Source organism: Cetorhinus maximus, chromosome 2 (assembly GCF_964194155.1).
Source record: "Cetorhinus maximus chromosome 2, sCetMax3.hap1.1, whole genome shotgun sequence".
Taxonomy (NCBI): Eukaryota; Metazoa; Chordata; class Chondrichthyes; order Lamniformes; family Cetorhinidae; genus Cetorhinus; species Cetorhinus maximus.
The window spans coordinates 166,007,493-166,034,206 of record NC_135880.1 but is presented as its reverse complement, the minus strand read 5'-3'; positions in this window follow the sequence as shown (position 1 = coordinate 166,034,206).

Genomic DNA, 26,714 nt, shown 5'->3' with positions numbered 1-26,714 from the left:
CAGCAAGAAAGAATCTAACCATCAACCCTTGACATTCAATGGCATTACCATCACTACATCCCCCACTATCAACATCCTGGGGGTTACCATTGACCAGAGGCTGAACTGGACTAGCCATATAAATACTGTGGCTACAACAGCAAGTCAGAGGCTAGGAATCCTGCAGCAAGTAACTCACTTCCTGACACCCCAAAGCCTGTCCACCACCTACAAGACACAAGTCAGGAGTGTGATGGAATACTTTCCACTTATCTGGATGAGTGCAGCTCCAACAACACTCAAGAAGCTTGACACCATCCAGGACAAAGCAGCCCACCTGATTGGCACCCCATCCACAAACCCCCTTCACCACCGACGCACAGCGGCAACAGTCTGTACCATCTACAAAATGCACTATAGGAACTCACCGAGGCTCCTTAGAAAGTACCTTCCAAACCCATGACCACTACCATCTAGAAAGACAAGGGCAGCAGACACATGGGAACAGCACCACCTGGAAGTTTCCCTCCAAGCCACTCACCATCCTGACAAGGGTTAAAATCATGGAACTCCCTCCCTAACACCACTGAGGCTGTACCTACACCACAGGGACTGCAGCGGTTCAAGAAGGCAGCTCACCACCACCTTCTCAAGGGCAATTAGGGATGGGCAATTACATTTGGCCTAGCCAGCAATACCCACATCCCATGAATGAATATATGTTTTAAAGTGGATCAAAGTGTATGTTAATAAAGCTGTAACTGTGCAGTTTGATTTATTCCTTCACACCATGTTCAATAAGAACTCGGTGCAGAATTCCGTAACCAGATTTCATGCTCCTTGTGTTTCCTTTGTCCTTGCAAATGTTTTTAAATCAATGTAAAATGCTTGAGGTGTACTCAAGCAGTGCTTCCTCCACCTGGAGCACTCCGAAGGGGTCCAGCAGTACTCAGCTACATGGGTATATCTAAGTTTGTGGTAGTATGTTACGTGCTTCCCAACCTGGCCATTTTCAGGGAACATCTCTCACCACCACCTCTCAGGCAAGAATCTGAGGAGCAGGGGAATGAGGAGGGCGAGGAAAAGGAGGAAAAGGAGGAGGAAGTGCAATAGGTAGTGAAGGAACATGAAAAAAAAGAGTGGACACTATGTACAACATTGATAGTCATTTGTCGCCCATGCTCTATGCAATCTGATTAATTATTAGCATTGGCAATTATCTCAACTGCAACTCTTCATCCACCAACAGTTTCGCACTCCTTATCTTCCCTCTATCACTGACCATTACATTGTACTCTTTCCGATTAGCACCAGAAAACGCGCATTCCAATCCAAATGATTCTATTGTAATTGACCTCAATGAACTCTGGGCCTAGAAGGCTGGTCTTCTCAATTCACCATCTTGACCTGGGCTGCACCAGTCTGGCTAGCTGGCTGACAGGCAATAGCAAGGGCATTGGCAGAATGGCAGGGGGTGGGAACAGGAATGCTGAAAGAGTAAAGCAGGTTTGTGCTCCATTGAGCTACTGCCATTCTCAGGGTCTGGACATAGCAGGGTCAGGGTCTGGGACAAAGCAGGGACACTGTCCGGACACAGCAGGGGTGAGACTTCAGCATTGGAGATCAACAGTCTGAGACTCCACTGCATCACTCAGACCTTTGATGGGAACTGTTTGTCTGGCAATGGAAGCTGTGATATCGGCTTTCGACCATGGTTTTCGACCATGTACCACATGTAAAGCTAGTGGACACGTTAGATCATTATAGAGTCTGAGGAAACACTAAACAATGGATAAGTATATTTCTTACCAAATGGCGTAAAAGAGTCACAGTGATTGGGGAAGCTTCAACCTGGAAAGCGACGTGCCCGAAGGTACCATTCTGGGCCCACACTTGAGTCTCCTCTTTATAAATGACACCCAGGATGGAATATCAAGCCAGGTCAGATTCTACAGATAACTGCATAGTCTACAGCACAATTACTGTAGCAGCAGCTCACACCTAGAGTACGGCGTAGCCACTTGGGGCCCATATACAGCTAAAAACATTACCTTCCTTGAGAATGTTCAATGGGGCAGCTCGCTGTGTTGTAAGCAATTACTCATGCGCGGAATACTAATATCTTCCAGTTGGTCATGTCGTTAGGCTGGCACAGTCCCCAGAAATGAAGAAAGGCTCACAGGTTGACATGCCTCTGTAAAATTTTGAATAGACAATTAAATGTTTCTAAGCACCGCATCAATCCCAAAAGTGACCGAGCTTGAGGAATTCATAACCAACTGCCCCAGCTGTACACACCCCTATGTCATTCCTTTGCTAACTCCTTTTTCCCGAGACCAATTAAGTACTGTAATCTCCTGAAAGTGTTAACTCCATGCCCCCCTAAGGATGCATTTAAGGAAAATATGTTGAACCTTTTTAACTAATGCGACTATCAACTGCATTTATTTTTCACCTCGTGTGAAAAGTCCCTAGTGGCAGACGATGGGTGGAAATCATAATTTTTAAAAGATCCAATTCTTAAAATCTCCTTTTCAAAAAATCTAATATTCCTGGTCCATTGAGCAATAAAATCACATCACATTTTAATAGGACTGACATCTAAACACTCTCCTTGTTCGGGATCACTGGCTATTTTTCAGTCCTGGCCAATGCTCACCACCTGGAGAATGAGCATGTGGTTTTAGATTTGCAAAAAACTGGATAGTTTGCAGAGGAAATCTAGGTTACAGAGTTGCCTCGCTTCATTTTAACGCTTTACAGAGCCTGTGGGGTAGGGCTGCAACTTCCCAATTGTCGGAATGGACACCGGACACTTCAGTTCAGCTCACAACTGATCAGCTTCACTTCTCCGGGCAGAATTTTCTGACCCTGTCAGCAGTAGGTTTTATGATGGGCGGGAGCGGAAAATTTGGAGAGTGGTCAAAAATCGGATTCCCGCCGGCAGGAAAACAGTTTGGAATTTTCCCTTCACCATTTTCGTTGGGGGCTGATGGTAGGTTGGGTTTCCCGCTGATCCATGTCGGGAACGCCATTTGCATGCATTGTCGGGTCACGAGTGCTGATTAAAAATGCCACTCGTCGAAATTACATCCCCTCCTCCCAATCTTGCACCACGTCAGGGGGAAATTAGACCGGTCTGAATCACGTTTGGAAAAAAGTGGCGTGCAGCCAATGGCCTTCACTCCACTCATGGCTTTGAAGTAAGTGCAACATGCAAAGCCCACCTGCAACAGCGCCACTCCAGTTCCTCCGCAATGCCAGTGAAACATTAGGCTGGTGGGGATGTAGGGTTGGTCTGCTCATTGGCTTCCTCCTTAATCCAGGATGGTGAGCTCTTTGGGGCTCAGGCAAGGCTGCAATCTGAGACAGAGACCAGCATGGGGGAGGGAAGGAAATCAGAGAAGCAAGTGACAATGGGCAATGGCAATGGTGGGGTTGGAGAGGGAGACAAGGAGGAAGGAGACACAGGGCACAATGGGCTATGTTGGGGTTGGAGAGAGGTTGGGAAGACAGTGGCAGGCAGAGGGGAGACCGAGGATAGGGAAGCTGGAGCCCAACATGGAAGACTAAAATTCAGATACAGAAGTGTGTGGATGGGAACCAAATTGTATGAATGGGAGAGGATGCACACCAACTCTGGAATTCGAGGGGGGGTTTGTGTTAGTGTGGCACAAGAAGGTTGGGTTCCACAGAGACTCGTGGATATGGGGGAGGAGGCTTGTGCTGGAGGGACGGGTTGCACAGAGACTCATGGAAGGGTGGAGGAGGGAGCCTGAGTTGTTATCAGTAAAGAAGGAATGGGAGAGCTCATTGAAAGACAGTCATAGTGCCTGGTCTGCGGCCAAGAAGTCAGGGTGAGAGATTAAGGGCAGTCCTGGGGCTTTGTGAACCTCATAGTCAGGGTGAGAGATTAAAGGCTGTCCTGGGGCTTTGCGAGCCATGCTACAGGGCTCTGCATGGCACGCACATTGTAGTCTCACTCCAGGGAGGGGCAAGGGCTCTGTGTTCAGTCGGGATAAGACACAGCTTGGTATGCATGGCGTGTTCATTGTTTTATAGTTGGTGCTGATGGGCTTGTCTGGCTTGGTACAGGGCTGCAGATGGGATGGTCATGGTTAGGGGAGGAATCTGCAGCCTGTAAATGGGGAATATGCAATACAGAGGGGGTATTTGAAGCTGTCCTGGAGAGGGGGCATGGTCTCCTCTGTATGTGACGATGCACACAGCCTCAAGATGGGGAGGGGTGAGGTCCACGTTGGGCCTGGGCATGTCAACAGTGATGGGTTCAGATGGGAGGGTTGGAACATCAGCCACAATTACAGTGGGATCCAGGATTACTGGGGGAGGCTAGAGGGAGCTCTACCTTCACATCATGGGGCTCCAGGGAGATTGAAGGGACCCGAACACTCACAGTGGGAGGATCAAAGCTGGTCTCAAAATAAAAATGCAGCACTACCATCTTGAAAGCCCAACGTTTTTTGCGCAATTTGAAATCGAAACTGGAAAAGAATCTGCACGGGAGGGGTTTGAATCAGTGTGGGAGGGGCCCAGGGCTGGGCTAAAGAGCCCTCTCAGGGACCACCCTGAAACTGCTTGGAGCCTCAACATTGAAATCAAGTCAGAACTGAGAGAAAAGAGGAAGACTTCCTTGAGAAGGTGTAATTGGAGCCACTGCCTTTTGTTGCACTTTAACGAGAGACTGCAGGAGTCATTGGCTTCACGATATAGTTTCTCCATTTGAGCTTTAACAGAAAGGTATGTGAGAATGGAAGACGAAGGCAACCGTGAAGGAAGCGCAGCTGCTGCATATCTGCCAGGTCATCAATGAAAGCCTGTAATGTGCTTTTTCCAGTTGGTATGGATAACAGGCCAAAGGCATCTAGTCATTGTTGAAGTGCAAGTTGAGCTGGATCAGCATACCAGATCAGAGATTGCATGAGTGCCTTTGGTAAGGTGATGAATGTGTCCAAATCTCTCCCAAGCTCTGTGGGATTGAGTTGTCAAGTATCAGAGTCGGCATCGTGGTCACCTAGATCTGTGAGTTTGTGCCTCAGCTGCAAGGCTGTATCAGTGAAAAGCTAGTCGCACAGATGCAGCTCTAGGGCATGAGATGGCTTTCTGTTTGTGAGTTGGAGGTCTACCATATTTGCCCAGTATTCATTATTTTCTTGCATCTATCAGTCCACAGGGAGAGGGAGGATTGAATAATAAAGCCTGTGCCCAATGCTGCCTTCTGGATGGCAGTGATCCGATTGAGGAGGAGGAGAAGGGCCCGGTGCTGCCTAGCACAGCTTTAAGAGGAGGCCCAGCCTCAGGTCCAAGGTCCAGGGGAGCCCCAACAACACCCAGAGGTTTAAAAGGTTAGGCCAAAAAATGGAGGGGACTTGCATGACAAAGGGTCAACTGAAGAAGACTTTCTCATGTGGAGATGAGTGACAGACAATGCCACACATGTCTGCACTTGTCAAGAGATGTGGTGGATCATATCTGCCACATTCTGTGGGAGGATCTAATGCCCCATGGACGGGGAGGACACCCCCTGCCCGTTGCCCTGAGGGTCACTGTCATGCTCAATTATTTTGCCTGCGGATCATTCCAGCGATCCACAGGGAACCGATGCGTCATCTCACAGTCCTCAGCACATAAATGTATCAAGGAGGTGACAGGTACCAGCTACAGTAAGGCTCATCATTATGTGAACTTCACACTCGATGAAGCTGGCCAGGTTTCCAGATTTCTGGGGTTTGCAGCTATCTCAGGCTTCCCTAGACACTACCTGAAATTTTTGAGATCATTTTTGCTTTCGAGTGTACTCAATGCTCTCAATTATGTATTGACATCAAAAGTTCTAATTTGGAATGAATTTGATATCAAATATGATAAGGCATCATTTTTGCCACACTCAAAGTTAAGTGCTAGGGGACATCAAGATTAAATGCTTCCAAGTGCACTCAAAAGTATCAGGTGCAATCAGGTACGGGTGTTTTCACAGGGATCAGGGTGCTTTCACAGGTGTCAAATGCACTCAAAGATGTCAAGTGTGCTCAAAGGCGTCAAGTGTGCTCAAAGGCATCAAGTGTGCTCAGCAGCCCAAAGCATTAAAAAACGCAACAAAAATAATTAAATAAAATCAGAATTTATTAAGGGTTTTCAATGAGTTAAAAATACATGCTTGAGAGCACAGTAAGGCCCATATGACCCATTCATAAAAACTACAAAATCCATGAAATCCATAAAGACCACAAAAACCCAGATTCCCACTAGTTCTCAATGCATCAACCAATGCCCCTTACATGTGCCAGATTGTCCTGCTTGTTGGGTGGCCCTCTCTTATTTGTGCAGCAGCTATTATTGATGCGATTGAGCTTGGAATCGCTCATACATGGCATGCCATCCTTTCTGTGATGGTGTTTCATGGACCCTGGAAAGAAAACACATGCACTTACTTAGTAAACTTGCAAGAGTTTGGAATTCATTGGAATGAACAAATCAAACGGGAAAGATTTTGCTGCAAGCTCCAGTGGCTGGCTACATATTATGGGGAAAGACATTCACGGGATAATATGTAGAATGCTGACACTCCTGCCCTTAATATTTCCTTTCATGGACACTTTTTTGTGATGTTTCATAAAAGGTTGTCTTGACATGCTCTATGAAAGCATCATAAACTTAGCAACGATTAGAATATCACGGAAACCTCAGTCCTAAGTGCCAGAGCTAAGTGTGTGCATTTCACCACCTAACTATAGGTCTTCCCCGAGTGAATACATGTAGGTGCTTTTATATTTGCTTACTGGGTGATATATGTACTTACCCTTAACAGCTTGAATTGCTTTCAGTGGAAGGTGCAATAGATTGCACACATATTGCTTTGAGAGCTCCATGGCACCAACACCAGGTGCAGGATTTTAGGGTCGTCGGGCCTGGGAGCGACCGGGAAAATGTCCACCGCCCACGATCGGCCCTCAACCACTATTTCACACTGGATGGCCAATTAACGCCCAGCCAGCATGAAATGCGCACTGAAAGGCTCAGTACTGCTGTGTTGGGGGCGGGAAGGGGTTAATCGCTGAAGCCTGTGCAGGCACAGGGGAGCGCAGAATGAAAGCTTCCTGAAGGCAGGCAGCTGCCTCAGGGAGTTGAAGAATTTTAAAATCAAAAATAAAGATTTGGAAATTCTGAAAAAAATGTCCCCACATAGCACTCACTCAAATGAACATATGAATAATAAGAATGACGCCAAAACATGTTTATTTTTCTTCTAATCAATGTCAGAAACCTCATCCTGCCTGTGGATGCGGTTTCCTCAAAAATGCAAAGGCCGCCTGGTGGATTTGTCTGCCAGCCAACCCTAACGGGCAGTGAAAAATCTCTCTTAATTAATGCTTTAATGGCCTTAATAGGTGTTGAATCCTGGTCAACAGTTTGTTGGGACTTATGGATCTGGGTTACACGCTTGTTTCGGTGTGGCTGAGTTGGTACCTTAGACAGAGTATGTCAGTGGACACTTCTTAAGTGGAACACATTCTGTTTATTTAGAAAGGTATTCATCAGCTACACTTGTGTGCTTTCAACTCAAGCCCTGTCTCTACACTACAGACTCTAACTTTAGACTACTGATTACTCAGGTAGCTCACGCTACTCTTCTATTGGCTACTAAGACCATGTGACCTTCCATAATCACATTCTTCTTAAAAGTATATTACACATCAGATTACCATATCCCTTCCTCTTCACTCAGAAATACATTTTACAGTTACAATTACAATCTTCTCAAAATATCAAATTATTAACACATCAGTAATTTACAAATTCAGTCTTTCTGAGGGTTTCCTTATACGTTTAGAACATCTCAGCTCTACAATTTCAGATGCTTTTTCAGGAACCTCCTTTTCTGGAGTATTCTGAACATCAGGTTCTTCGGTGGGCACCTGCAAACCTGTTTCTTCGACTCTTGCAGGTGTAGCCGACCCTTTAGACACATGTGTACTAGGTTGAGTTCTTTCAACAGGAAACATTGACTCGGTCATGAACAATGATGGAATCATTTCTTGTTGAGTGGTTTCTCTTCTCCTTATATGATCCACGTGTCTCCATATGACTCAGTCTTCCATCTTCACGTGGTAAGAAAGAGGTCCAGTAACTGCACTTATTTCACCTGATAACCTCTTTGGTCCTTCTCCAAAATTCTTCACATATACCATCTCTCCTACGGTAAACTTCCTGTCATGACTATGCCAGTTTTCTGACTTCCCTGACTCCTTTCCACCTTCCCCCCTGAATTTGACATTATTAAGCTCAATCTCGTCCTGAGACAACGCTTCATCAACAATTCCTCAAGTGTGGCACCTATTGTTGTTGTGTGAGGGGCGGTCCTATAATGGAAATTAAAGCATGCTTTTGGTTGCTATGGACTCTCCAGTTAATTTCTTCATGCCAAGCTTGAATGTTTGAATTGCCCTTTCGGCCAGACCATTTGAAGTTTTTACACGAGTGATACCATTGAGGCTGATAAACCGCTGAAACTCAGCACTCGCAAAAGCCGTGCCGTTATCAGTTATGACCACACCTGGTAGTCTGTGGATGACAAAACTTTGATATAGCTTCTCAATTATAGCAGGAGACGTTGGTACCTTCACCTCATATATGTCCATCCATTTTGAGTGGGCATCAATAATAAACAGAAACATTGTTCCCATGAAAGGACCCACATAGTTAATGTGTAATGGCCACTCCCAGGGGTGTAATGGAGCTGTTGAAGGTAACTTTTGCACTTGCTGACATTGCATACAATTCTTCATCAAGCTCTTTATTTCTCCATCCATCCCAGTCCACCATAGATAGCTGCATGCTACGGTTTTCATTCAGGAAATTCCTGGATGTGCACTGTGTCGTTCAATTAACAATGGTTTTCTTCCTTTTGGAGGAACAATCACTCATGTTCCCCACAATAAGACAGCTTCCTGGCTGGTTATTTCATGTCTTCTGTTAAAATACAGTTTCATTTCGTCAGATACCTGCTCTTGTGACTAACCGTGAAGAACTTGTTCTCGTACTTTGGATAAGCCTGGGTCTTGATTGGTCCATTCTCTGATCTGTCTAACACATACTAGTGATTAATCTAAGAAGCTCAACAATAAAACGAGTTCTTGAGGGACAAATGACTAAGGGCATCAGCATTTGAAATTTGACTTCTAGGCCTGCGGATGAAAGTATACTCGTATGCTGCCAGGATCAACACCCATCATTGTATTCTTGCTGAGGCTATGAGTGGTATAGCCTTGTCCTCACTGAACAAACCTAGCAATGGCTTGTGCTCTGAAACAATAGTAAAATGACGGCCGTGTACGTACTGGTGAAATTTCTTGACACCAAAGATGACTGACAGGCCTTGTTTTCCTATTTGTGAGTATCCCTTTTCCACTGTGGTAAGTGTCCTTGATATATATCCAATAGGTCGTTCTGAGCCATCGTCCATTTGATGGGAGAGCACTGCTCCCACTCCATTGGGAGATGCATCACACGCCAACACCAACTCGTTCCTCTGGTGGTAATGTACTGATAGATTGGACAAATGCAACAATTTTTTAATCTTTGTGAAAGCTTCTTTCTGTGGTATTTGCCAAGACCAATGTTGGTTCTTTTTGAGTAGATAATGTAGGGGAGCCAGTTCTGTAGACAAATTGGATAAGAAACACCCATAATAATTGATCATTCCTAGAAATGATTTGATCTCGGATCTTCCTGTTCTTTGGCCCAAGTACCTCTCTAATGGCTTTCTCTTTCTCCTCAACTGGGTGGAGGGTCTGTGAATCTACCCTCTGACCCAAATAGATTACCTCCCTCGTTTGGAACATGCACTTTTCTTTTTTTAAACGCACTCCTGCAGGACACATTTTAAGACTCCTTCTAAGTTTGCCAAATGCTCCATTTCAGTGAGTCCTGTCACCAGAACATCATCTAAATAAACGACAACATGGGGCGGTCCCTGCAGTAAACTTTCCATTGTTCTCTGGAAGATGGCGCAAGCTGAGTAGATGCCGAAAGGCAATCGCATATATTGGTACAACCCTTTGTGGATATTAATTGTGAAAAATTCCAGGGAGGCCTTCTCTAACTCTAATTGTTGATAAGCATGACTCAAGCATTATGTAGGCGGTTCCACCTGCCAGCTTAGCAAACAAGTCTTCAATTTTTGGTATGGGGTGTCTGTCCAGCTTAGCCACTTTATTAACCGTCAATTTGTAATCTCCACAAATTCGGATGCTTTGGTCGGGTTTAAGGGGACTATCGATGCTGCCCATTCTGAGAAGTGCACAGGTTGTATGACGACCAGTTGCTCTAATCTGTCCAGTTCGGTATCGACCTATCCTACACTGCATAAATACTGGTCTTGCTTTCATGAACCAGGTGGCCGACTCTGGGTCCACATGAATTTTTGCTTGCAGCCTCTGGAACTTCACAAGTTTGTCCTTGAAGACTGCGGGCATGTTTTTGTAGTAGTCCTGGTATTTCACTTGCTTTCAGCAGATAGTGCAGAAGTCCCCTGGGGTCTCACTCACAAATTGGTTTTCTGTTTTGGAAGCTGGTTCCTCAGAGGAGTGTAGTCAGAGCCAAGTTCATGGCACCACAAGCGGCTCGGCTGTACAGGAGGGGAGGAAGAAAGGAAGTGCTATAGTGATAGAGGATTCATTGGTTAGGGGAACAGACAGGCATTTCTGTGACTGCAGGCGTGACTCCAGGATGGTATGTTGTCCCCCTGGTGCCAGGGTCAAGGATGTCACAGAGCGGCTGCAGGACATTCTTCTGGGGGAGGGTGATCAGCCAGAGGTCGTGGTCCACATTGGCACCTATGACTTAGGTAGGAAGGGGGATTTGTCCTGCAATCAGAATTTAGGGACCTAGGTAGAAAATTAGCAAGCAGGACCTCTAATGTAATAATCTCCGGATTGCTCTCAGTGCCACGTGCCAGTGAGTACAGAAACAGGAGGATAAGACAGATGACAATGTGGCTGGAAAGATAGTGCAGGGGGGAGGGCTTTAGATTCCTGGAGTACTGGGGCTGGCTCTGGGGGAGATGGCACCTGCACAAGTCAGACAGGTTGCACCTGAGCAGAGCTGGGACTGAGTTCCTTGCAGGGTGTTTTGCTAGTACTATTGGGAGGGCTTTAACCTAACTTAGCAGGAGTGTGGGAACCAAGAGAAAATATTAGAGAGGAATACCAGGGTGCACAAAATACTGGGAGGGACAGATAGCACTGATATAGGGAATAGTAAGTTAATAGGTAAAGTTGGGGTAAGGGAGAAAGTAACATAATCTAAATCAGGTTACTGTGCGTGTATGTGAATGCATGAAGTATAGTAAATAAGCTTGGGGAGTTACAGGTGCAGATTGCCATGTGGAAATATGATTTTGTGGCAATAACAGAGACCTGGCTCAAGGAAGGGCAGAACTGGGTGTTAAATATTCCCGGGTACAAGGTGTTCAGAAGAGATAGGAAAGGAGGTGGGGTGGCGGTATTGGTTAAGGAGAGCATTGCAGTGCTGGAGAAAGAGGATGTCCCAGAGGGTTCAAGGTCAGAATCAATTTGGCTAGAGCTAAGGAACAAAAAGGGTGCAATTACATTGCTTAGTGTAGTCTATAGACTGCCAACTGAGAAGGGCATAGAAGAACAAATCTGCAGGGAAACTACAGAGAGATGCAGGCATTATAGAATAGTTATAATGGGTGACTTTAATTTCTCGAATGTAGACTGGGGCAGTGGTAGTGTAAAGGGTAGAAAGGGGCAAAAGTTCCTAGATTGTGTTCAGGAGAATTTTCTACAGCAGTATGTGTCCAATCCAACAAGGAAAGGCGCACTGTTGGACCTGGTTCTTGGGAATGAGACAAGCCAAGTAGATCAAGGCCAGAATTTTCCCGTTGGTGTGTGGGGGCGGGCCCCACATGCCGACTTGTAAAATGACATGTGGTGACATCGAGCGAGAATCCCGACGTCACCACGCGCCATCACGATATTTTGGTGGGCGGGCGCACAATGATCTTGGATGCGCGCCCGCCATTAATTATTCATGCATTTAAGGCCCTTGAGGCAGCAATTGACTGCAATTTTTCAGAGCAAGTGTGATCTTCAGGATGTCGCACGGGCACAATGGGCGAAGCAGCTACCTCAATATGTCTGAGGTGCAGTGCCGAAGAAGGTTCCGTCTCTCAAGGGAGACAGTCAACTATATCTGTCAGATGATTGGTCCTGAGATCTCCGCTAACTGTGTGGGCGGACACCCCATGCCAGTGGCGTTAAAGGTCACAGTTGCCCTCTACTTCTATGCCTCCGGCTCTTTCCAGGGCTCGGTGGCTGATCTCTGCGGAGTCTCCCAATCAGCTGTCCACATTTGTGTCAGTAGACACTTCTTAAGTGGAACACATTCTGTTTATTTACAAAGGTATTCATCAGCTACACTCGTGTGCTTTCAACTCAAGCCCTGTCTCTACACGACAGACTCTAACTTTAGACAGACGCTCTGTTCAGGTGTGCATTGACTTTCATCTACTACCGCTGGGACAAGGCCAGCCAGACACAGTGAGCCAGAAGCTTCGCGGCCATTGCTGGCTTCCCCCGCGTCCAGGGTGCAATAGACTGCACACATGTGGCCATCAAGGTGCCAGCAGGTGAGCCCAGTGCCTTTGTCAACAGGAAGGGCTTCCACTCCATGAACTTGCAGATAGTGTGTGATCACAGGATGCTGATTCTACAAGTCTGTGCAAGGTACCCAGGCTCCCATGATGCCTACATCCTCAGACACTCCCAGGTGCCGGGGCTCTTCAGTGCTCCAGCCTGGCTTGATGGATGGCTGCTGGGTGACAAGGGCTATCCCCTCAGAAGGTGGTTCATGACGCCTCTCCACCATCCAAGAACAGAAGCTGAGCAGCGGTACAATAGGAGCCAGGGCACCACAAGGGCTGTGGTGGAGATAACCATCGGTCTTCTCAAGATGCGCTTCCTGGACCGCTCAGGCAATGCAATACAACCCAGATCGTGTCTCGGTGATAGTGGGTGAATGCTGTGCTCTCCACAGTCTGGCGCTGGAAAGGAGGGACGCAGTGGACGAGGAAGATGTAGACGCAGTTGCTCCGGATGCACACGATGAGTCAGCAGTGAGTTCGGGGATGAGCACGCACAGGAAAACGCTGAGGGGGTAGACGCTGACCCGGGCATACTCCAGGGAGGCAGGGACGCCTGGGAGACTTTAATCCAGAGAACATTCAGCTGGCACACCACATATGGACCTTTGACACACGCCAGGGCTGCAGACTCCATATTCGATACCTGCGTGCTAAATCAGCCTGGATAGTAACATTAAATAAGGCCCTTGTCAATGAAGCTTAATGTCAAACAACTCACTCATAACATCATGGGTTCCCGTCCACTTGCAGAAGTAAAGATCACCCTGAGGCACGGCAGCATATCAAAATTTATTGAGAGAACAGATGTAATTTCATAAACCAAAAAAAAAGTGTTGGACATCACACCAAGTCTTCAATAAACTACAATGGGCCAACATAAAATCATCAGTGAGAAACCCGTGGTGTGCCTAAGGTGCCTTAAATTTACACTTATGGGTACTACATCTAAATGCTGTCCCCCCACTGGCACTGGCATCTGAGACAGCCTGCTCACTGTGCTGTCCTGTTGGCCCCGATGACCTTGGCGGACGTCCTCTGGCCCGTGGAGCCTGGAGTCTGTGGTCAGCAGCAAAGGAATGGGGCTCACCATTCACCTTGCTGATGGCTGCCCACAGGAGGGAGGAAGCGGCTAGTTCCACAGCTGGCTTCTCCCCAGTCGCCGCAGCCCCATCGGATGCCACGGTCACTGGCGGAGGAGCGGAGGAGCTGCCGCCCTCATCCGGAGTGCCCTGAGAGGAGCCCACAGAGATGACAGGCAGCTGCTGCGCCGACATGAGGTTGCTTCAGACCTCCCTGCTCACCGTAGATGGATGAGCACTGAGATGGGATACTTGGTGCCCAAACCATCTCCCACACGGGCAATGACCAGCTGAGGTCAATGACGCTGTGAGGGCTTGCAGGTCCAAGTGCAACCCCAGGATGCCCTGATTGTTCTCCTGGAGGAGCCTCTCCATGAGAGTCACCACTCTCTCCATGGAGGAAGCATGGCACTCAGTCATGAGGCTCATTGCATCGATGATGCTCCGCGTGGATTTCTCAAGCACGGGTACCATGCCATGCATAGCCTCATGTATCTCCGCCAGATCCTCCTGCATACTCTGCTGCACTTCCAGCATTTACTGCCTCAAGAACGACTCCAGAGGCACATCATCAGCCACCAACCGAGCAAGCACCTGGTCCCTTGCAGTCATCCGACAGTCGGTACCCTGGGCACTCTCTGTCTCTGTCTGCACGTTAAGCGAGTGTGAAGTGCCCTCACCACCGTGCCCCGGGATACTAGCTGAGGTGCTAGTATTTGTGCTGATGCCTGCCTGGCAGAGATGGTGTGACGCTGGTGAATAGATTTCTTCTGGGCCCTCAGGTGTGAGAGGTGGGCCCTCTGCCTCCTCCTCCCGGCCCTGCTCTGGTGATGCTGAAAGGAAGAACAAGGACATTTGATTAGTTACAGTGCAGAAATGTCAATTTGCATGTCGGTCCCACAGATCATTATACACTCATCCTTCCATAATCAATGGTCAACCCAAGTTGCAAACTTCAATCACTGAGCATTCAGCAGTGCCATGGCTTTTGGGACGCACACGGTGGCCTGCGTGCTCGCCAAACATACCTTCCCATGGCACCCGAGCCTCACCACCACCAGTGGACCTGGGCACATATGGCGCCTCTCCAGATCCATGGTCTGCTGCTCAAAAGGTGTCAGGATCGCCAACTGGGCCTGGCCTCCGCCAGTCTGCACCCGCTCTGCAGAATTGTGTGCAGTCCCCTCCTGAAAAGGAGAGGAGAGCATTGATCAGTCCACCTTGTAACTGCATTCCCATCGCATCACTGCCAATGCAACCAGAGTGGGACATTGCAGGACTCCAGTTCTTCGTTACCCCGCAGCTGCTGCACACTCATCACCGCCCCCCGCACCACAACTTGCCCAAATGCTGTCTCGTTCACATGTGGCACCACAAGGTGTAACTTTGCTAAGCAAGGAGGCACAAGCACGTGGAGCGCAAAGACCAGCAGATGGATTGGTGCCCCGCCACCTGGAAGCTCCCCTCCCAGCATGTTATTAGCACCCTGACTTTGACATGCTTCCCAGTTCCAGCACTATGCCTGGGTGCAGATCCTTGAGTTTTACCCACATTTTATACTCTAGATGTCAGTGTTGCACATGCTGCGGGTGCAGAACACATCCTAGCTCAATCCTGTCAGAACTAGGCATGGCACACCCAGCGAGGGATCCATGCCGTGAAGGATATAATGCTGTTATTGTACTCAGAGTTTGCCGGGGGCGGGTGGGAAGGGGGGGGTGGGGGGGGGGGGGGGGGGGGGGGGGGGGGGAGAGAGGAGGGATGCGAAGGGTGACGGCTGTATTAAGCGACCTCAGCCAACATGGTACTCACCCTTCCCTAGCGCAGGAGGTCGTCGAATCTTTTATGGCACTGGATCCGTGTGCGCTTCACCGCATCAAGGGAGCTCACACTCTCAGCCACCTCCTTCCATGCACTTTTGGTCAGGTGGGGAGGCCACCGCCCCCCCCCTCCCTCGGAACGAGGACGTCTCGCCTCACTGCCACCTCCTCCAGGAGGGCAGCTCGGCACTCATCCAAGAAACTAGGGGCACACTGCCCCGCTGCCCTACCCTCCGGCCTGGACTGCCCCGCTGGCCTACCCTCCGGCCTGGCCTGCCCCGCTGGCCTACCCTCCGGCCTGGCCTGCCCCGCTGGCCTACCCTCCGGCCTGGCCTGCCCCGCTGCCCTACCCTCCGGCCTGGCCTGCCCCGCTGCCCTACCCTCCGGCCTGGCCTGCCCCGCTGGCCTACCCTCCGGCCTGGCCTGCCCCGCTGGCCTACCCTCCGGCCTGGCCTGCCCCGCTGGCCTACCCTCCGGCCTGGCCTGCCCCGCTGGCCTACCCTCCGTCCTCGCCTGCCCCGCTGGCCTACCCTCCGGCCTGGCCTGCCCCACTGGCCTACCCTCCGGCCTGGCCTGCCCCGCTGCCCTACCCTCCGGCCTGGCCTGCCCCGCTGGCTTACCCTCCGGCCTGGCCTGCCCCGCTGGCCTACCCTGCGGACTTGCGTGATGCACAGTAGCCCTCTGCTGTGCTCTTCTCCCGGCCATTGTGACCAGTCTTGCAAAGGCTGCCAGGCAACCGCCCGCACACTCCTGCTATCCTCAGGAGTTGAGAAATACGCTGGGCGGGCCAATTAAGGCCCGCCCGTGTAAAATGGTGGCATGGACCTGATCGCGGGCGGTGATTGGGGGTCCACGGCTACCCACGCCCACTACTGCTCAGCCTGCCCAACATGGGGAATAATCTCCCCCAAGTGTCAGTGGGGGAAGGTTTAGAAGACAGCGATCATTGTATCGTATGGTTTTAGGATGATGATAGAAAAGGGCAATAGGCAATCTAGAGTAAAAATAAATAACTGCACAAGAGCTGACGTCGAAGGGGCAAGAACGGAACTGGGCTAGGTAGACTGGAACGAAAGATTGGCAGGAAAACCTGAAGCTGAACAATGGGCTACCTTCAAAAAAGAATTGGTTCAGGGACAGTCAAAATATATTACCTCAAAAGGAAAAGGTAGAGCAAATAAATCCAAAGCACCCTGGATGAAAAAAGAATGAAATTAAGATAAAGAAAAAGTGCACTTATGACAGTTGTCAGTTAGAAAATACAATTGAGAACCAAAAGGAATGCAGAAGGCTCATAGGGGAGGTGAAAACGCATATTAGAGAAGCAAAGAGGGGTTATGAGAAAAGACTGTCAGCCAACATAAAGGGGCATCCCAAAGTCCTCTATAGACATATAAATAGTAAAAGGGCGGTAAAAGGAGGAGTAGGGTCCTAAAAGGAAATTTACACATGGGTGAAGGGGCCATAGCTGAGTTATTAAATGAATACTTTGCTTCCGTCTTTACCAAGGAGGTAAATGCTACCCAGGCCATAGTGACAGACAAGGAAACTCTGTCATTAGAAGGATTCAGAATTGATAAGGAGGAAGTGTTGAATAGACTGTCGGTACTTGACAAGGTATCCCCAGGACTGGCAGGGATGCACCCAACAATATTGAAGGAAATGAGAGTAGAAATTGCAGGGGCACTGGCCATAATCTTTCAGCCTTCCCTAGACTCAGGGGTGGTGCCAGAGGACTGGAGAATTGCAAACATTATGCCCTTGTTCAAAAAAGGTTGTGAGGATAAGCCCAGCAATTACAGACCAGTCAGTTTAACTTCAGTGGTGGTCAAGATTCTAGAAACAATTACTTGGGACGGAGTTAGTAGTCACATGGAAAAATATGGGTTGATAAAGAAGAGCCAGCATGGATTTCTAAAGGGGAAATCATGTTTAACTGGAGTTTTTTGAAGAGGTATCAGAAAAGTTCAATGAGGGTAATGCTGTTGATATGGTGTACATGGACTTTGAAAAGGCATTTGATACAGTGCAACACAACCGGCTTGTGAGAAAAGTTTTTGCTCATGGAATAAAAAGCACAGTAGCACTGTGGATATAAAATTGGCTGAAAAATAGGAAGCAAAGTGTAATGGTCAATGGACATTTTTTGGGCTGGATGAAGGTTTGTAGTGGAGTTCCCTGGGGGTCCGTATTGGGGCCCTTGCTTTTCCTGATATATATTAATGATCTAGATCTTGGTGTGCAGGGGACAATTTCAAAGTTTGTGGATGATACGAAGCTTGGGAGTGTTGTAAACTACGAGGAGGATGGTGTGGAACTTCAAGAAGACATAGACATGTTGGTGGAGTGGGCAGATAGGTGACAGATGACATTCAATGCGGAGAAGTGTGAGGTGATGCATTTTGGTAGGAAGAACGTGGACAGACAATATAAAAAAAGGGGTGAAATTTTGAAGGGGGTGCAGGAGCAGAAAGATGTGGGCATTTTTGTGCATAGATCATTGAAGGTGGCAGGACAGTTGGAGAGAGCAGTTAATAAAGCATATACTATCCTGGGCTTTATTAATAGGGGCATAGGGTACAAGAGTAAGGAAGTTATGCTGAATTTATATAAGACACTTGTTAGACCTCAGCTGGAGTATTGTGTACAGTTCTGGACACCATGTTATAGGAAGGATGTGAACACATTGGAGAGAGTGCAGAAGAGATTTACAAGAATGGTTCCAGGGATGAGAAACCTCAGCTATGAGGATAGATTGGAGAGGTTGGGACTGTTCTCCTTGGAGAGAAGAAGGCTAAGAGATTTGATAGCAATGTTCAAAATCACGAGGGAGCTCGACAGAGTAGGTGGGGAGAAGCTGTTCCCATTTGTAAAAGGATCAAGAACAAGAGAGCACAGATTTAAAGTCATTTGCAAAAGAAGCAAGTGTGATGTGAGAAAGATCTTTCTCACTCAATGAGTTGTTCAGGTCTGGAATGCACTGCATGGAAGTGTGGTGGAGACAGGTTCAATCAAGGCATTCAAGAGGACATTAGATGATTATTTGAATAGATACAGTGTGCAAGGGGACAGGGGAAAGGCAGGGCAAAGACACTAGGTTATAATGCTCATTTGGAGAGCCAATGCAGGCATGATGAGCCAAATTCTGTGCCGTTAAGATTCTGTGATTCCGTGATACCCCTCCAAGGTTAGCGAGGATGCCTAATTCCATGCTATCCTGTAAGGAATTTGGTTACTGACGCATTTTGCAGACATTTCCAGTAAAGTGTTTGACACATCTCCCTGACATAACACAAGGGTAGAGTGACTATCATGAGTCAGGTAGACTTCACATGTATGTGAGGCTCACAAAGGGAGGTGATCACTGCGTGGGAGTATGGCTCACCCTCGCAATAAGAAGGCACATAGATGCATATGCACGGCACTTTCAAATGGTGAGACCACTCTCATGAACAGCAAATGTATATATAAAGATGCACGATATATGTAGTGATTGAACACCCATGACCCAGAAGTGATGTCAAAGTTTCTTAATTTTTCTAACTCTACCTATGTCAACCTCGTTATGTCTAAGTGCATCCCAACATCCACAGCAGAGGTGGAGGCAGCCTGCTGACTGCTATGCCCTGTTGTCTTTGATGACTTTGGCAAGCATCCTCTGGAGGGCTGAGAGCTGGAGGGTCCCGGCCTTCTTTGGGTCCCCTGCTGTGTTGTAGGTGCACCCTCCTTGGCCTATACAGCTGGAGGTGATGGGGTCACAGGCAGAGGGCATTAGATAAGGTTCGAAACTCTCAGTCATCTGGATGGATGGCTCCGAGGTATCCAGCTTGGTCCTCTCCCCTGTGGGTGTCCCAGGGCCCCTGCCTGATTCCCTGAGGAGAAGGGGCTCCTCCTTGCCTATCCACCAATGCCTATAGCGATGGAATACAGGCTGGAGCGCAAGTCTGGCTGGATCTGTTGGACCAAGGTCTCCAAGGCGGCTGCCACCATTTCTATCGAGACCTCGAGACGCTCGTACATTGGAGCTACAACATCAGGGAGAACACAGATGGGCTCCTCCATCCTTCACTCTAGCCTGTTGACTGATTCTCACAATTCTACCTGATTTTCCATTGACTGTCGTTGCATTCCCAGCATGTGTGCCATGGCCGTTTCCAGAGGCTCATCATCTGACTCAGACTCAGTGGTTGCCTGATCTCCAGCAGTCTTCCAAGTGCCAGAGACCTGGGCTGTCACTGCCTCTGACTGCTGTGGAGACGTGTCTGTGCGGTGTTCCCCAGAATGTGACCCCGAGCCTACTCTATAACTAGGATCCACCGAGGTGTGTGTCTCTGAGCTGGTGGAGGGTGCAGGTTAATGCAGTGACAGGTCTTCTTCCAGCGGCTCCTCAGCTTCCCATTCTGAAGTGGCCTGGGAATATCAGGATGTGATCAACTCATGGAAGGATCATCTGTACTGACTTGCTGGGGAGGCCGATCTCACCTTCCCTCACAAGAGCAGTCTCTGTCCTCCGCCAACTTGGTAGCATACTGCTTGAATGTTGTCTCCAGGATGTTGGCCATCCCTCCTCCAGTCTGCGATCTCTCCCTCTTGTTGTGGACAAGCTTGGCCTGCATGAAGACAAATGGATGGAATGTGATGAGAAGAGATGGAGGAGAGGCTGGGGAGCGTGTATGTCTATTGAGTATGCAGAGCCCTCCCCAGTAAGGGCCGAGGATGGAGTTTGTGCAGCATGATAGACGAGATGCTGGTGATGCTAAAGTGCCCGTGAGTCAATCAGTTGATGTGTCTCCCACTACTATTGGGTGAGACCCCTGAGCAGCGTGATCCTTTCAGTTCATGATGCCATTGTGAGAGTGTGAGATTGGAGTGAGCTGAATGTTGACTTACCCTGGCAGAGCAGACAAGATCACTCATCCTCTTCCTGCACTGGATTGTGTTTCTCAGGCAGGTACCCAGCGAGCTGACCTCTCTTGCAACCGCCTCCCAGACTGGCATGGTGATGCCTATGGGCCTCCTGGAGCTATCCGTTGGGTACAGGACATCCTGGTGCTGGCAGATTCCACAGATGAGGGCCTCAAGGGAGTCATTGCTGATCCTCAGGGCAGCTTTCTTCTTGGACGCAGCTGGAATGAGATGTCTCCTCCACACAGCTGGGCTGGAGAGAGTGAATATGTGTGTTCTGGTAGCATTTAAATATGGTGCCCTGATCTTTGACCCCATTAGGTAATGGCGGGATGGATGAATCAGCGCCTGCTTCACCATGTGATTCATAGAGCTACTCGCTGATGCATGTTTAATTAGCTATCGAGTGTGAAATCGGATGCGAATTCCCGCCCTATCACCAAGCAGGAAAGGTGCATGAGACCCACCCGCCCTGCACTTAGTCTCAAAAATGGAAAATTCCACCCTCTGACTCTGCTTCGGAACCTAGTGCCGATTGTTCCACTCACTCTGTAATGATTCTACTGTGCGAACTGGACAGGCCTTTTTTGACTGATCTAAATTTCTTTCTCGGTTTCAAACTCCTACTTGATTGGATTTCTCTATTGATTCTAAGTATCTTGCTAACTCTCCTCTACCTCTGAACGTTGTGCCCATCCAACCCTTACCCCTTTTACAGCAGCTTTACTTACTGAAAATGTTAAATTAACACTTGTTCATTTTCTAATGGTTTTTGATATGTTTCCAATGCTAAAGGCCTAGCCAAAGATAATTATAACTCTTTCTTTGATTAATGTTTAGTCTAACCAGTTGGTGCTTGGAATTGATACCTAACAACTCTTAAGTAGGCCACGAGTGGGTGAACCTGCTGTTATGCTGTATTGCTGAGATATGCACAATAAAATGGATGTAGTGGCAATGATTGATTGGGGTATACTGGTGATCAGCAAGGATGCAGCACTGATTGGAGGAGGGAGAAGCAGTGATCGATTGGAGAATAACAGTGGCAATCAGTGGGGTGGCTAACGGCAGTGATCGTGGGGGTGGGGTGGGTATCCCTGGTGATTGTGGGCATGTGGTGACATTAATTAGAAGGGATAGAAGTGGCAGTGATCGGGTGGGTAGCATTGACAATTGACAGGGTTGGGGGGGGTAAACTCTTTCGAGTTATCAACAGTCACAGATTGCAACTTCTTTTGAGTACAATCATAGTTCTTGGTTTTCCGGGAGTGGGACATGAACCCACAACCCTCTGATTCAAAGGCGAGGGTGCTATGAACTGAGCCAGGGGTGGATGTGGGTTAGTGGTGTTAATTGGGCAGCAGCTTGTGATTTTTGAATGTGTAGTCAGTGGGGGGAAACCATGCAATTTGAAAATCCTAACTGGCTGGTTGTGGATTAGGCCTGTAAGCCAATGTTGAATTCCAGGCCTCAAACAGGCATTTAGTTCTTCAGTTGCATGTGCAAAAGATCTCTGAGGGCTTCAGGCCTGGACAGTGCCAATTTTTTGGCCTTCGTCAATATGGTGGCCGTGCAGGCCTGGCTCTTAATGTGCTCCCTGCCCACGATATTGGAGCTTTATAATCTCACTTAGTGTCCAAAAAAAGAGTGCTGCATGGCCAAGTATCTAGATCCATGTTTCTTTGTGCATTAGATGCCCACACAAATTATGCAGCTGTTACCTTATGTTTCAGAGTTAATGAAATGGCTTCTAAATTTGACCTCATCTTTGAATTAAATAGGTATGGAACATTTTAATAGATAAACTCCAGTGGAGAGACTGTACTTCTTTTAATTAGGCATTAAAAGTGAATATTAAAACTAACTCAGGATTTTCTTAATTGACGCAAGATTAATTTTCCACAATTGAGGCTGAAGGGAAGATAGGAATAGAAGTCAGCACAGTTTGACAGGCGAGTAAAGGAGAGGCTAGATAATGAAATGGGATGAAGTGGAGTCTTTCAATAAAACCAGCCCAGAAGGAAAAAACAGCTCGGACCATGACACTTATTTCCTAGTTTTTACTGGTGTTCCATTTTAATGTGCACAAGGCCAATTCAGACTAGTGTTTTTATTTCCCAATTTTTACTGTCTTTTTTTCCCACTGGTAGAACCATGGGTGTACCAGCACAACTGACTTTGCTAGACATGGAGGAAGAGGAGCGAGTAAAACAGAAATAGTAACATATTTAAGCTTACAAGAAATAAAGTGTTAAGATTCTTTGCTATCCAACAGAACATCATTATATGGACATGTTGCCACCCCCATCATGGGTGGGCAGATTTCACTGGGAAACGCCAGATCAGTTAGACAACATTCCCCCATAGATAGGAGCTAAAAACAACATGGAAACAGATACTAGATTCAGGGACACTTCTGTGGACGGACAATAATGAATATAACACCAGGCATTGTTTGCTGGGAGCCAGTTTCATTCATTAATCTATAAGTGCTCTCCTTGGCTGACAAATGCTGCTCCCAGGACAGAAGTGTTTTGTTTTGCATGACATGAGTGTTAATGTATAATTTCATGGGTCAGTGATGATGGTGGGAGGATGTGGTCTGCTATGTTCATGAGCACAGTTTGTTTTTAATGTTTGCCAAATGGCTTTAACATCTCCCAATCAGATTGTTGGTGATGGGTGCTCATCCTCTCCTGGGCCCTCATGCCCCACCTGCCCCTTCCTTTTCAGAGCACTTCCACATGCTGTGTCCCCCGGTCCCAGACCTCCACCAGTTGCCAGGCTGTGCGACATGAACACACCGTTGGTCCAGAAGAGCTTCCTATTCATCGCCATCACCATCTGCCAAAAATAAGGGGAATCCCAATGAATCCCGGGAGAAGGGAGTCTGGAATCCACTTGCCAGCTCCTGTGCATAATGAGAAACAGTTAGATCCCCTTCAACTGCAGGTGAACTTTATATAAATCAATCCTGAAAGCTCACAAAAATTTCATACTGTCCACTCGTTAAAGTAGTGTAGCCTTTCAGATGTAGCATTTCTCCCCGTGATGCCATTTAAATAAGGGTAAACAACACTTGACTTAAGACCAGTAGTGTCAGGAAGATATAATAATTCTCATAATGTTATTGGAGCTTATTGTAAAATAGAGTAATAGTGTGTAGGGTGTGTACATGCGCACGCATGCATGAATACATGTGTGTTTGCGTGTGTGTGTATGTGGCATGCACGCACATGTGTGTGTACATGTGTGTATGTGTGTGTGTGTATGTGCATGCACGCACACACATGTGTACGTGTGTGTACGTGTGTGTGTGTGTGTGTGTGTGTGTGCATGACTGAATTGGACTAAAGGCAGCTGTTCTGAAGGCCTTGATGTAAACATGGGGGAAGTTTAGAATGTAAGGTAAAAGGACATTTGCATTTTTAAATAAACAAGACGACATTGTTTTCAAAGGAAAGATGATGAAATGTGTGGCCTAGCCAGGTGAAGTTTAGAAACAGTGGGCGGAATTTTCCCAGAATTACACTAAGTGTGGTAGCGGGCAGGTAAAATGGAGTCCTACCCGCCGATGAAAATGGTGGATTTTCACGCCAAAATGGCGTATCTTCCTGCCTCATTATACATTTATTCCTGCAAAACACGCCATCTCCATGGCAGGCGGGCTCTCATACGCCTACTCGCCATCACCCTGCTGTTGCAGCATTCTGGCCGCCATCTTTAAAGGGCAGCTGGCAGCAAAGCACTCATCGCCTCCAGCTCACCACTGCTGCCTTGGAGACATGGCCAGCAAAGGCAAGAAGACTGCAGCCCCCCGCTTCAACAATGGGTCGCTCGAGCAACTGCCGGATGCCGTGGTGGCCGCCGAGATGTGCTCTACTCCCACTCTGACCGCAGGATGCGCAGCAAAGTCACCAACCCAGCTTGGGAGGCGGTGGCAGCGGTGGTCAGCACAAACACCCTGCAGAGGAGGACAGCCACCCAGTGCAGCAAGAGGATGAATGATCTTCTCTGTTCCACCAGGGTCAGTCACTCTTTTCATCACTGGCAACTCTCACACTCACAAACCCACCACACATCCTCAGAGCCCTCACTTGCCAGTGCAAGGGACATCACCATTCACTATTTCACACACATCGTCATTGTCCTCATCCCGTCCATGGGACCACTCACCACCCACACAGGCCAGGCATACTTATCATCTGACCCGGCAGGCATCCTGATACACTCTCCCCATCTCTATCCATGCAGGACAAACTGGCTCACAACAGGAGGGAAAGGTCACAGACAGGTGGAAGGATGCTGGAATTCAAAGTTCTGACAAAATTCAAAAACAGAGCAATCCGGCTGGCTGGCGTTTGAAATCACGACAGGATCATCCGATGGTGTCCGCAATGGCGGAATGCGAATCCTGCTGGAGACCGATGTCCCGGTAATGGGATGCAAACTGAGGCCCGACCGGAGTTGTCTCCCCACACACGATTTACCATTCTCCCGGTAGGAATACACATCAGCCCAGAACATATCTGGACAGGGGAGACATGCAGAAGTCAGGACTTTCCGTTAGGGCCTTGCTCAGATCGCAGACATCCGAGTAAAAGCAGATGCTGGAGCGCTACAGCTACCAGTCCCTGGAGGAACACAGGCATCCATTGCTGGGTGGCTCCTCATGCACATGGCTGCCCCCGTGAAGCAGCTCACGGAAGTTGGGAGGTCTCCATGGATGCATTAGGTCTGCTTTGGAACATCATGGTCTTGGCCAGGGGCTGCTCTGGATGATCAGCGAGGCAAGGGAGAGGAAGGTCCAGCTGTGAGTGGGAGAGGAAGGTGTACCATGGGGATAAGGGGGAATGGGTAAAGTTGGGAGGAGAGGACGAAGGTGTCAGGGGGACGAGGTGAAGGTATTGAGAGGGTGAGGTTGGGAGGGGCGAGGAGGGAGTACAGGACAAGGGCATACTGGGGGAGGAGAGGGTGTAGTGGGGAAGAATGCTACAAGTTGGGAGGTAGGCGTAAGGGGGTGCAGGAAGGTGTAAGGGAGGGAGAGTGGAAGGTTTCCAGGAGGAGGAGGGAGTTTGGAGAGGAGAAGGTGTCTGGGGGAAGGAGGGAGTAAGGGGGAGGAGGGAGTGAGGGGCACGAGGGAGCAAGGGAGGGTGATGTCCCGGTGAACGTGCAAGGGAGGGGTCTGTGATATCAACGACTGCCTCCTATGGAGTGGACTGAGAGTAGGCATGGTAAGAGGGAATGATGAGTGTGAGAGGGGGCAGAGGGAGCCGGTAGGGTGGGAGGGTGAGGTTGCATTGGTAATGGTAGAAGGGACAGTAAGGGTGATTAGTGGGAACTCGGAGGTGGACACAGACCCTAGGGATGGGAAGGAGGAGGTTGGGGAAGTCAATGTGGATGGGATGGGATTCCCAAGAAGGCAGGGAATGTGCATGTTCACCTCGACATGCTGGATTGACAAAAGTTTGGGTTGGTAGGTGACAGAGGGGAATTGGAATGTCCCAACGGGGAGTCCACAGTGACGGGGGAAAGGACATGGGCGATTGGGGGAGGGGAAAGGACAAGGGAGCTAATGAGAAACTTGACAATTACCATTTCACAGAAATCGAAAGTGAGCACTTGCTTTGGCTGACCTGCTGTGGGCCAGATGCTCCCTCTGTGGTGACAGTGGGTGAGGTTGAGGGGGTCACAACCAAAGGGAACTTTGAGGGAGCGGACAGCCTCTGAGATTCCTGAGTCGATGATCCAAGGTGTGTCCAGCTGCTGCTCCTCCTCCCTTTGGGTGTCCGCGAGCCCCACCTGACTCCTTGAGGCGAAGGAGCATCTGAAGGGTCGTCGAGGTGCCCCGTTTCCCCCTTGTATTGCCACTACAGGGACTTACCCATGGCTACCAATATGGAGTGCAGGTCTGCACACATCTCCATGTTTTGTTGCACCAGGGTCTCTATGGCATCCGCCATCCTTCCCATGGAGACCACCATACGCGCACATATATTGGCACCATTTCATCAGAGAGTAGGCAGATGCAATCCACTGACTCATGTGCCACTCTGTTGAGGGCTTCCAACAGCTCTGCGTGATGTTCCCCTGCCTTCTGCTGACTCTCCATGATGAATTGGAAGGCTGAACCAAGAGGTTAGTCACCTGACTCAGTCCTCACAGGTGCCTCTTCCCCAGCAGTCCTCCGAGTGCCGGGGAGCTCGGCTGAACTTTCCTCCCACTGCTACGGATAAGTGTCCATGC